Here is a 12034-nt window from a genome sequence, read left to right as displayed (position 1 = left end):
ATGTTGCCCAAACTATAGTAACAGTCCCTAAAATTACTGGCTTAAGTCATTTGATCAAAAGTTTGGCATCGACAAATAGATGCTTGGGGGAGATTAACACAGCTGCGGTGAACAGAATGAATTGGAAGCCAGGAGAGCTTACCAACTAGAAGGCCATTGAGATAGCTATTGCAAGTGAGCCAGGCAGGAGGAGATGAGAGCCCAGAGAGTTGTAAAGAAAGGATTGATGAAATGCCTTGCTGACTTCCCTTGGCCTGAAATGCCTTCTTCTCTCCTTTCCAACATGGATTCTAAAGAATTGCTTTTGTTTAAATAACTACAATCGCAAGGAGAACATGGTGGTTGCATTTACCACTAGATAAACTATAATCACTATTTTCCCCTTTGTTTCTGCAATCTTCTCACCTTCCTTATTGGGGTTGACATGCAGCTTATTACCAGCAGATTAGTTAAAAATGGGTATATTAGTTTATTAATATTGAAAATCAGTGTTGTAGGCTTCACTTCCATATGACATCCCTAAAAATGATTAGTTTGTTTTATAACTTAAGTCTAATCCTACTCCTCACAAATAATTCATAAACCATGCTCTCATGTATTAACTCTCTCAGTTAATTTGGAATTGTTTTACTATATTCCTCTATATCTTATCTTAATTATAGAATGATTTACCTAAAATCATTAGCAATGGAATATATCTTAATTTGTCATATATGTATATATATTCATTTATTCTTCCCACTAGTCTATATTGTAACCATATCGCATAGAAGCAATCTTCTCTTAGGTGAGGGCTCAGCATGCCCTCAGCACCACCTATGGACCTATGGCACCAGGAACAATATAACTAGTAATTGATTACATTTTAGTGTTCTACTTTCCTTGATTTTCTATTCAATAAATAAGCTATAAACTTTTAATACAATGTTTTGTGTATATTGGAAATAAATGGAATGGAATAGAATACTTTCTCATGAAAAGGTAAATTTTTTAGTGTCTAAAAATGTAAACTTTAAAAGGAACATGTAAACTTTAAAGGGAATATAATTTCTCAGTAGGAAATTGTATTTGTGAACATCTTTTAAATTTATTGTATCTTATGTCAAATAAGATAACAGAAAATAGCCCTAGCTGGGTGGCTCAGTTGGTTGGAGCATCACCTCAAACACCAAAAGGCTATGGATTCATCAGAGCACATGCCTAGTTTGCAGGTTTGGTCCCCAGTCAGGGCATGTACAGGAGGCAACCGATCAATCTTTCTGTCTCACATCAGTAATGTTTTTCTCTCTCCCCCCTCCCTCCCTCTCTCCCTCTTTCTCTAAGCTCAATAAACATATCCTTGTGTGAAAATTAAAAAAAGATCTCTGAGAAAATAGCCAAAACTATTCAGCAATAGAGTATGTTTGGAGGTGAAAGGTTTATATACTTCATTTTTTTCAAGCAGGCAGAAGTCAATTCAAACCAAGCATTAAAGTTGCCTACCTACCCGTTAAAAAAATCAGTTTCTATGGGAAAAGTACAGGTCCTAATTGCATTTTATTGGATTTTTGCTTATGAAGAGTAGGAGGTTGAAATGAAAATATCGCAGGTGATTCAGGGATGGAGTATTAGGTCTGGAGTCGATGGAGTCAGTGAAACTTGGTTTGAATCACAGCTTTTGTTTTGCTAATCACTTTAGACAAATCATATCCATCATTTGTCCATCAATATCTTCATTTTCAAAAATAATAGCATTTTCTCAAGAGGATTGCCCTGAGGCCTATGAGAGAACAGTTGTAAGTCATTGTAAACACTGCAAATAGGTTCCATTTTTATTTTTGTATAATTCATTGTAAGGTATTGGGGGATAACTTAATCAAAAGTAGTTTAAGTAAAATTACTTTTGGTAAGCAGAAATAGAACATCTAAATTAATTTCAGGACCATTAGTTTGGGATATATTTAAGACAATAAAATTTCAACTTCCCTGAATTGTTTACTCCATGTTGAGAGCAAATATCACAGGCCCCATAACAATTTTAATTGAATTTTCGGGGGGGGGGGAAGTGTTTGCATAGTCCAAAGCCATGAAGTTTTCTTCCTATTTTTTTTCTAGAAATTTTATAGTTTTAGGTTTTACATTTAGGTCTATGTTCCATCCTGAGTTAATTTCTCCCTAGATACAAAGTGTGGATTGAAATTCATTCTTTTGTACATGAATAATCAGCTGTTTTGGTGTGATTTATTGAAACAACAATCTTGAGTCCACTGAATTGTTTTTGTATCTTTGTTAACAACCAATGGTCCATATATATGAGGGGCTATTTCTGACCTTCCATTTTGTTTCATGGATCTATTTGTCTATCTTTACACAAATATTACATTGTCTGTCTATTATAGTTTTATAAAAAGTTAGGTAGGGTTAGTACTCCAAATATTCCAAAATTGCCTACTATTCTATGTTCTTTGTGTTTGTATATAACTTTTGAAATTATATATAATTTTATAAATTTGAATCCAAAAGTTACCTCTTCAGTTTTGATTAGGATTGAGATCAATTTAGGGAGAACTAACATCTTTAAAGTACTGAATCTTTTCTTAAATTAAATGTATTAGTGTGACATTGGTTAATAAAATTATATAGGTTTCAAGTATATATTACTATGATACATGACCTGTATATTGCATTGTGTACCCACCGACTAAAGTTGAATCATCTTCCGTCACCATGTATTTGGCCCCCTTTACCATTTACTAACCCCTCCCCCCACCTTCCCTATGATAATCGCTATACTGTTGTCAGTGTCTATGAGTTTCAGTTTTCTATCCCACATATGGGTGAAATCAGATGGTTCTTAGCTTTTTCTCATTAACTTATTCCTGTTAGCATGATATTCTTAAGGCCCATCCATTTTATCACAATTGACACTATTTCATCTTTTCTTATGGCTGAGTAGTATTCCATAGTGTATGTGTACTATATATTCTTTATCCAACCCTTTAGCAAAGGACACTCGGTTGTTCCCATGTCTTGGCCACCATGAATGATGCTGATGAACACAGAAGTGCATATATCTTTGTGAATAAATGTTTTCAAGTTTTTCATGTAGATACTCAGTGGAGGTGTTTCTGGGTCACATGGTAAGTCCAGTCTGGATTTTTTGAGGAGCCTCCCTTCTGTTTTCCATAGTGGCTGTACCAGCCTACACTCCCACCAACAGTGACTGAGGATTCCTTTTTCTCCACAACCTCTCCAGCACTTCTTATTACTTGTCTTGTTGATAAAAACATACTAACAAGTATCAGGTGGTATGCCATTATAGTTTTGATTTGCATTTCCTTTATAGCTAGTGAAGTTGAACATCTTTTCATCTATCTGTTGGCCATTTATATGTCTTGGGAGAAGTGTCTGTCCAGGTCATATGCCCATATTTTAATTTGGTTGTTTGTTTGATGTTGAGTAATATGGGATCTTTATATATTATCAATAGTAACCTCTTGTCAGAGCTGTTGTTTGCAAATATTCTACCTCTTTTCCTGGGGTTCTGCTGAGATGGCAAATTAAATGAATAAGTAACATCCGTGATCTCATTATCAAATGATAAAGCCACATCCTAGGTTTCCACTTCAGAACATAGTTTCTCCTGGAAAATTTTTCAACCTTCAAGTTCCTATTCCTTTTTACTTAAAAATTTCTTCCATTTATCTCTCTTCTTTCACATTTTACTATGTGCAGGAGAGAAATCAGGCTGTACTTTAACACTGTACTTAGAAATATCCTCAGCTACATATCCAAGAAGTTAAAAGTATATCATGTGTATCACCTTTAACTCCTTTTCACAAAACACTGAACATAATTCAGCCCAGTACTTTGCTACTTTTAAACAAGAATTGGTTTTCCTCCAGTGTCTGATAACTTGTTCCTCATTTTCATCTGAGACATCACATATTCCTACCAATAATCTCTTTAACTCAATGTAGGATTTTTTTCAACATGTACTTCAAAACTCTCCCAACCTCTGCTGATTACCCAGTTCCAAAGTCCCATTCATATTTTTAGATATTTTTTCCAGCAGTGCCCCACTGTTTGTTACTCAAAGCTATATTAATCAGGGTTTTCATGTGTGTGAGTGTGTGTGTGAATGTGTGTGTGTGTGTAAGTGTATGAAGAGATTTAGTGTAAGGAATTAATTCATGTTGTTATAGAAACTAGAAAGTCAAAACTCTGCACTTAAGCTGATAGGCTCACTCAAGCTGCAAGAAAACAAATGGTGGAGATGAAGTCTGAAGGCAGCCTGCTGAATTCAGTCTTGCTCAGGGACCCTAGTCTTTTTGTTCTTTTGAAAGCTTTCAACTGATTGGACGAGACCCACCTACATTATAGAGAACAATCTGCTTTACCTAAATTTGACCAATTTAAACATTAATCTCATCCCAAACCTCCTCAGTTTGACACACAAAATTACCATCTCAAGGTTAGATTAGTTCAGTGTCTTGATTGTGGTGATAGTGTCATGGGTATATACAAATGTCATAACTTACCAAATGGTATGTGTTAAGTAGTTGCAGTTTATTTCATGTCAGATATACTAGATAAGGCTATTAAAATGTTACTGAGAAACAAATGGTAAGACTACTTTTCTATGCATATGTGACAACCATTATATAATGTATTGATCAAGACCTATTTCAGGTGATTTTTTTTTTAGGAAATCAATAAAATACACTGATGACAAGCAAAATTAATCAGAAACAGGTGTATAATAAGTTTCTACATCATGAGTCGCCTAATGAGTAGGAGCTGCCACAAGAGAAAGTCAGCAAGTTTGCACCTAGCTTTGCATTTACTTTTTGTCAAATGGCATGTGTTATCAAAAGAAACATCTGAAATCCAACCAACAAAATTAAGAAATGGCAAACTCTTAGCTGATAGCTATAGGTCTATTTTCATTAAATTTGTGTGTTCATTTACTATGCTAACCCAAAGCCCTGAAAAACTCTGTTTTGTGTCTAAAAGTTTATATTTAGTGAGCACAACTGTGATTGTACATACTCACTTTCTAACAAGGGCAGAAAAATCAAACTGGAGAGAAGCTAATGTCAAGTACCACAGGTCAAAATGCAGTGCAAAGTAGAGTCAGTGAATCTTTGAGAACATAGTTGTTAAATTCTGTAATATTTTAAAAATTCACAAAAAGTGTTTTTCCCAAACTGTTTACATAGGAGCTTGTCCTGTGGTTTATCACTCAAATTAACAATATACTTCCCGACTGTTAGTAAGCCTTTGATTTTACTCAGATGGTTGGTCAGAATTATAGTGCAGCAATTAATCAGTATGTACTGACATATTCTTAAGGATTCAATTAATAAATAAGTTTAGAAAATAATTCATAATTTGGGGAGCTCTTTGCATGACTCCAAACAATGAACATGATATCTTATACATACTCTAATTTTTTGTTGAATAGTCTATTTTTAGACCTAAGGTAGGACTGTAAACTTGTTAGTCACACACCTTCCTGGTTAGGGAAATAAGGGATTACACTGCTCTATATAAACAGAAGCTGTCATTCATATAGAAAAGCAAAAAATTATGTGAAAGAGATCCAAGACATTTTCTTAATAAATACAGCACAAAACACTTCTTCTCTTCTTCTCTTGTAGACTCTACCTACTTTGCTGTTAAAATGTCATCTGTATTTATCAGACCACATGGTTCTTGACATTTAAGGGTTGTTTTTTTTTTTAAGCAAATTGTAATTGAAGCTTTGACAACAGGAACTAATTCTCAAGGAACTGAACAGTAACTATTTTTTTTTCAAGCAGCAGGCCACAGTAAAAAGTGTGAATTATTGGTTATTTGTGATATTCTGTAGCTAAGAACTTTTATCATTATGTAGTTAAGTCCTTCTTAAAGCACTGATTAGTTCTTAGAAATTTCCAGGGAAAGTTTCAGGAATTAAGCTAAATTTATTAGACAAGTTATTCTGTTTTTCTCTTTCCAAGTCATCTTTGTACATTGTGTTGAGAAATCATTTAAAAAATCTTTTATAAAACAAAAAGCCCCTAGGGTGCCTGCATCTGGATGTTTCATCCCTGATAGTGGTGGCCGCCTTGCTTTCTGATGGAGGCTTGGGGTTGGCGGCTGAGCCCCTGGGCTGGGGTGAACCACGCTCTTGGTGGAGGCAGCGAAGCCTAGCGAGAGTCATGGCTGTTACATTTTGCAAGCCATGAGGCATATGGAGCCTCAAGACAAGCAAGTTTTTCAAAGTCCACCAAAATTTGCCTTCAGTGTTGGCTATGAAAAAGGTGGGTTTGAATCCAAAATGACAGAACAAGGAGCAGCATTAATACTAGGTCCCTACTGCCAACAAAGGAAAAATAAAGAGATTCTCATTGATGAATTACACTTCTAAATCACAAAGACAAGAAAGGATCTTCTTATAAAGCAGACAAAACCAATGAAGCTAAAGACTTAGTAGAAGGTCAAGTTAAAAAAATGAAGTAATTGTATGATGAATTTTAAGTTCTTATTATTTATATATGCAAGTACCATCTTTTTATAAAATGTCCCAAACCTCAAAGCCTTGGCATGTGTGTTTAAGTTTGTGAATTTAGGCCAGATTATAGACTATTTGGAGATAACTGCTCAGTAATTATGGATAAATGCATACCATTTGAATAGAAATATTATTTGTTGCTCATTTAGCAAATACTTTGGTACTTCAAAGCAAAGTGAACATGACAGTATCTATTCTCAAGGAACCCCAATCTAATGGGAGGCTGATAAACTGGTAATTAAAATACAACGTAATAGCCCTGACCGGTGTAGCTCAGCTGGTTGGGCATGGTCTCACAAACTGAAAGGTCACTGGTTGGATTCCAATTCAGGGCATGTGCCTGTGTTGTGGGCCAGACCCCTGGCTGGGGGCATGGGAGAGGCAACTGGCCGATGTTCTCTCGCACATTGAGGTTTCACTCCCTCTCTTTCTCCCTCCCCGTCTCTGAAAATAAATAAATAAATTTTTTTAAAAAATACCATGTGATAAATATTATGATGGAATTGGCATAGGTTGCTAGAGCAGACTCATCGCATCAGGAAGAAAGGCTGTCAAGGTTCAGAGCACTGACTCTGCTGCTTGGAACTATGAATGTAGGTGAGTTTAGCCACAACTTTGACCTAAAACATTGATGTAGGTGTATATATATATATATATTTGACAGAAGTCAGATTTCACATTTTAAAAACTTGATTAAAAAACTTGACAATAAGTACTTAATGGAGATAATTATTTCCTCATAAAAAGTACATTCAACAAAATGTTACATCTGTCTCTGATCCTTCAAATTAACCTTTTAGAGCCCCATTTTATAGTATATTAATAACTGCTCAACATTTTATAAACTTTAAAATTTCTAGTAATGTTTATAAATTAGTAGTTATTAATATATTTGTAAATTATCTAATAATTTAATATGATAATTACTTTCATGCCCTTAAACCAATCATGATAATATATATGTAATGCAATGTATGTTAAGAAAGCTCAGGGACCACTAGGGCTAAAGAATATTTACTAGAAAACTTTTAATAAAAATAGTGGATTTATCAAGAATTATGAAGAATCTGAGATTTTGCCCTCCTTCAAGATAACAAGTTAGCCGACCACAGTTTTATAAACACGTAGAAGCCACAAGACAGTTTACTTTCATAACAATAGCAGTAGACAGAGTATAACTCCCACTCTGGTCACCTAAGCCTTGGTGTTCACTGAGCAACATGAGGAGGGTTGACACCTGTGTGTATAATGGGTTGAGTGACAGGAGAGGAGCTGTGAGCCTAGGGGACTTGGATACTGTGTGATGGGCAGTAAGCGTGCCTGACCTTTGCTCTGCAAGGAGACCCTATCTTTATCTTTTAAGGTTGTTCATCACTCAAGAAAAGATAGTCCAAGAAAGGGTGGCAGTGCCTCTGATCTCAAGACGTGCAAAAACATGAAAACGTGGACAGTTGTCTTCCAGCAGTATTTCTTATGCATGTATCTTTAAATAGTAAACTCCTCTCATGGGTATTGATCATATGGCTTACATTAACACTTTTTAAAAGACTCAGTTTATAGAGGTCTATGAAATTAAACTAATTCATTTACCACGATTTAAGCATTTTATGTAAAAACCTTCTTATTTCTACATCAAGGGAAAGTCTATTGGTCTGAACAGTATATAAACCAGTGATATTTCTTTAATAATTCTGGTTTCTATTACAAAGTTTCCTTCTTAAGAAATCCAGTTAAATTTGTTCTTATTGAAGCTCTTATTAATGCACATTTTTGTGTTGGGATGCGGAGACTCTATGATTAAAAGTGGTTAGCTATAGTTAAAACAATGTACGGAAAAGCATCCATTCAGTAATCTATAACCATTTATCCCTCTGTTGGTGAACTACACTTCTTTTTTTTTAAAAAAAAAAAAAAAGAATTTATTTATTTTCAGAGAGAGGAGAATGGAGGGGTAAAGGGAGGGAGAGAAATATTGATGTGACAGAGAAACATCAGTTGCCTGCCTCTCATGTGACCCCAAGCAGGGACCTGGCCCACAGCCCAGGAATGTGCACTGACTGGGAATCGAACCAGTGACCTTTTGGTTCACAGGCCAGTGCTCAATCCACTGAGCCACATCAGCCAGGAAAATGAACTATACTTCTTAAAGGATCTTCTAAAATTCTTTAAGCAGATTAAGGTATCTTAAAAGTAGATCTTCAGTAGAATACTTTATTAATTTTATAATAAAGCTGAGCAGTGGCTATATACACTAAGAAAATATGTAAAGAAAAAAGGATGATAGTAAAATCAAGCATATTTTAATATACAGTAACCACTCCCACTTATCTGCAGGGTATATGTTCCAAGATCACGGGTGAATGCCTGAAGTTGTGGATAGTACAAACCCTGTATGTATTAAGTTGTCTCCTGTACATACATACCTATGATAAAATTTAACTTATAAGTTAGGAATGGTAAGAGATTAATGATAGAAACTAATAACAAAATAGAACAATTATGGTAGTATACTGTAATAAAAGTTATGTGAATGGCTTTGAGTCCAGGGGTGACGTGAACACAAGCATGGCAATGCCAGGACAGTCATTTGCTTAATGGAGACCGCTGCTGCCTGACTGACAGGCGGGTAGCCGAACAACGCAGAAATGCTGCACAAAGGGGTGAGCCACTTCCCTGGGTGGAAGACAGTGGGACAGCATGATATTTCATTACACCTCTCAGGAATGGCAAGCGATTTAAAACTTATCAATTGTTTATTTCTGCAACTTTTCACTTAATATTTTTGGACTGCTATTAACTGTGTATAACAGAAACCATGGAAAGTGAAACCGTGAATAAGGAGGGCTACTGTAAATACAAATAAAAATGGTGTGAATAAAAGCTAAAATAGACAAAAGGTGAAAACGACAGCCAATATTTAGTATTTGGGGGCATTCACAGAGTGTGCTTTAACGTTGTACTGAGGATGAGGCAGTTAGCCTTTGTTTTAGATAGCTACAGAATCTCTCCCTGGCTTCTAAACTATGAATAGATGTGGTTCTTTTCCTGAGTTTTATGTTCTACTATTCAGTGTCATCCTACTTTAGTCTTGCCCATGAAAAATGGGATGAGTCAGTAAGATTCATCTGGAATTTTAGCTCTAAGATGTAAAGGCATCATTAGGGAGTGGTATCCAAGGCAAGCACAGTGATGGGTATGTGGGCATCAGGGGAAACAACTTCCTATGGGATGCTTGTTCAAAGCCTCTGCCCAGTTAGCACAGTCTTCACTGGATGGGCTTGAGTGACTCAGTTGCATATGCTCTTGTGATTTTCAAATGAGATACACACAAATATTTAAAAATGGGATGCTTGGCTCTGAGGGGAATGAACATGATTTGGTCATTTGAGTTGTATTTAGCTTGAATCACAGTAAAGACATTTTATTTCTATTCTCCTGAGGCCAGGAGACATGCAAGTCATGGAAACTGCAGTGGCATCCTGTGACCATGCAGCTGCTAAAGTGGCTTTCCACACTGGCTTGCTTCTCTGTGCATCGATGCCATAAACACTCACTACCTAAAATAAAATGAGTGAAAATCTTCCTTCCAAGGAAAAAGTTTCCCCAATAAACAAAGCATTAATTACAACTGAAGTAAATAGTTTAATAGATGGTTAGTTTAATGACAATTATACACAAAATTGCACGTACTATACAATGTAAGTCTATTGCAATTTCCCATCCTTCCTTTGTAGGAGCTATATGAAATTGTTACTTATGTGTGGCAAAGATAAACTGTGTCCCTATTGGTCAAGTACTTTTAGCATCCAGGTTTTCTTGTGTATCTATGTCATTTCTCTAGAAAAACATTTAATATCAATTTGAGGGGATTTGTATCTTGATCTGAAGTTACTCAAAGTCTAATTTCAATGAGAGAACGAACCATTATAGATTCAGTTTATGTAAGCCTGGGTAAGTCTGACTCTAATTATGTTCTTAATTGCCCAAAAGGTAAGAATGGCTTTTCCCCTATTTATATTGTTTTCAAATGTCAGTATCAATTTGCCCTGCCCAACCCCCCACACCAAAAGTTTTGTTGGACATTTCACAGGACACTATACCCTTCTGCTCTTATTCTCTCTAGGAATACTTTGCTTATATTTACAAAATAATTGCAGCAGATCTCTTTTTTCATATTTGTGAATATATTTATAATAAAGCATTGTTTAAAAAAGTTAAACCACAAATAGATGTATCTGTGGGAGATGACATGGCACTGAGAGTGTTTTAGCATGCCACAAATGCGTAGTCATTTGATTCTGAAGCACAGCCTGCTTTCTAGCATGTTGAATTTTTTAAATAGTTCATTTTAATTGTATTTTTCTACTATTATTTATCCCCCTATACCCTCTTCCACCTCCAACCATACCCCTCTACCCAGTCACCACACTGTTGTCTGTGTCCATGAGTTTTTTTTCTTTTTGCTTGATCATTCCACCCTCCACCCCAGAGCTGTCATCTGCTTTCTATGAGTTTGTCCCTGTTTTGCTTGTTAGTTCAGTCTGTCCATTAGATTCCACATATGACTGAAATCATATGGTATTTGTCTTTCTATGATTAGCTTATTTCACTTAGCATAATGTTCTCCAGGTCTATCCATGCTGTTGCAAAAGGTAAAATTTTTCTTCTTTTTATGGCTAAGTAATATTCCATTGGGTAAGTGTACCATAGCTGTTTTATCCACTCATCTACTGATGGACACTTGGTTTGCTTCCATATCTTGGCAATTGTAAATAATACTGCAATGAACATAGGGTGCATATACCCTTTCAAATTAGTATTTCAGGTTTCTTTGGATAAATTCCCAGAAGTAATATCCAGATATCAGTTGCATTTTTACATGCCAATAGTGAACTATCAGAAAGTGAAATTAAGACAACAATCCTGTTCACAATTGCTTCAAAAAGAGTAAAATACTTAGGCACAAATATAACCAAGAATGTAAAAGACCTGTACTTGTAAAATTATAAGGCACTGAGGAAGATACAAATAAGGGAAAGCACATACTTAATGTTCATAGGTAGGAAGAATTAAATCATTAAAATATCCATACTACCCAAAGCAATCTATAGATTCAATGCAATCTCTATTAAGATACCAATGATACATTTCACAGAATTAGAATGAATACACCAAAAATTTGTAGGGAAACACAAAAGACCCTGAATAACCAGAGAAATCTTGAGAAAGAAGAATAAAGTTGGAGGAATTATGCTACCTAATATCAAATTATACTATAAAACCATAGTAATCAAAACAGCCTGGTACTGGCATAAAAACAGACACATGATCAATGGAACAGAAAAGAGAGCCCTGAAATAAACCCATGCCTTTATAGTCAATTAATATTTGACAGAGGAGGCAAAAACGTACCATGGGCTAAAGAAAGTTTATTCAATAAATGGTGTTGGGAAAATTGGACAGGTATTTGCAAAAAAAAAAAAGAAGAAGCGAAAG

General features: G+C 35.3%; 1 pseudogene; it reads left to right on the top strand.

The window, feature by feature from the left end:
• Positions 1 to 6109: 6109 nt before the first annotated feature.
• Positions 6110 to 6486, top strand: LOC114513973 (annotated as a pseudogene).
• The last annotated feature ends 5548 nt before the right edge of the window (positions 6487 to 12034 follow it).

The sequence above is a fragment of the Phyllostomus discolor genome, chromosome 2, assembly GCF_004126475.2.
Source record: "Phyllostomus discolor isolate MPI-MPIP mPhyDis1 chromosome 2, mPhyDis1.pri.v3, whole genome shotgun sequence".
Lineage (NCBI taxonomy): Eukaryota > Metazoa > Chordata > Mammalia > Chiroptera > Phyllostomidae > Phyllostomus > Phyllostomus discolor.
Note: the sequence above shows the minus strand (reverse complement) of the source record. Positions and strands in the feature narration are given on the sequence as shown.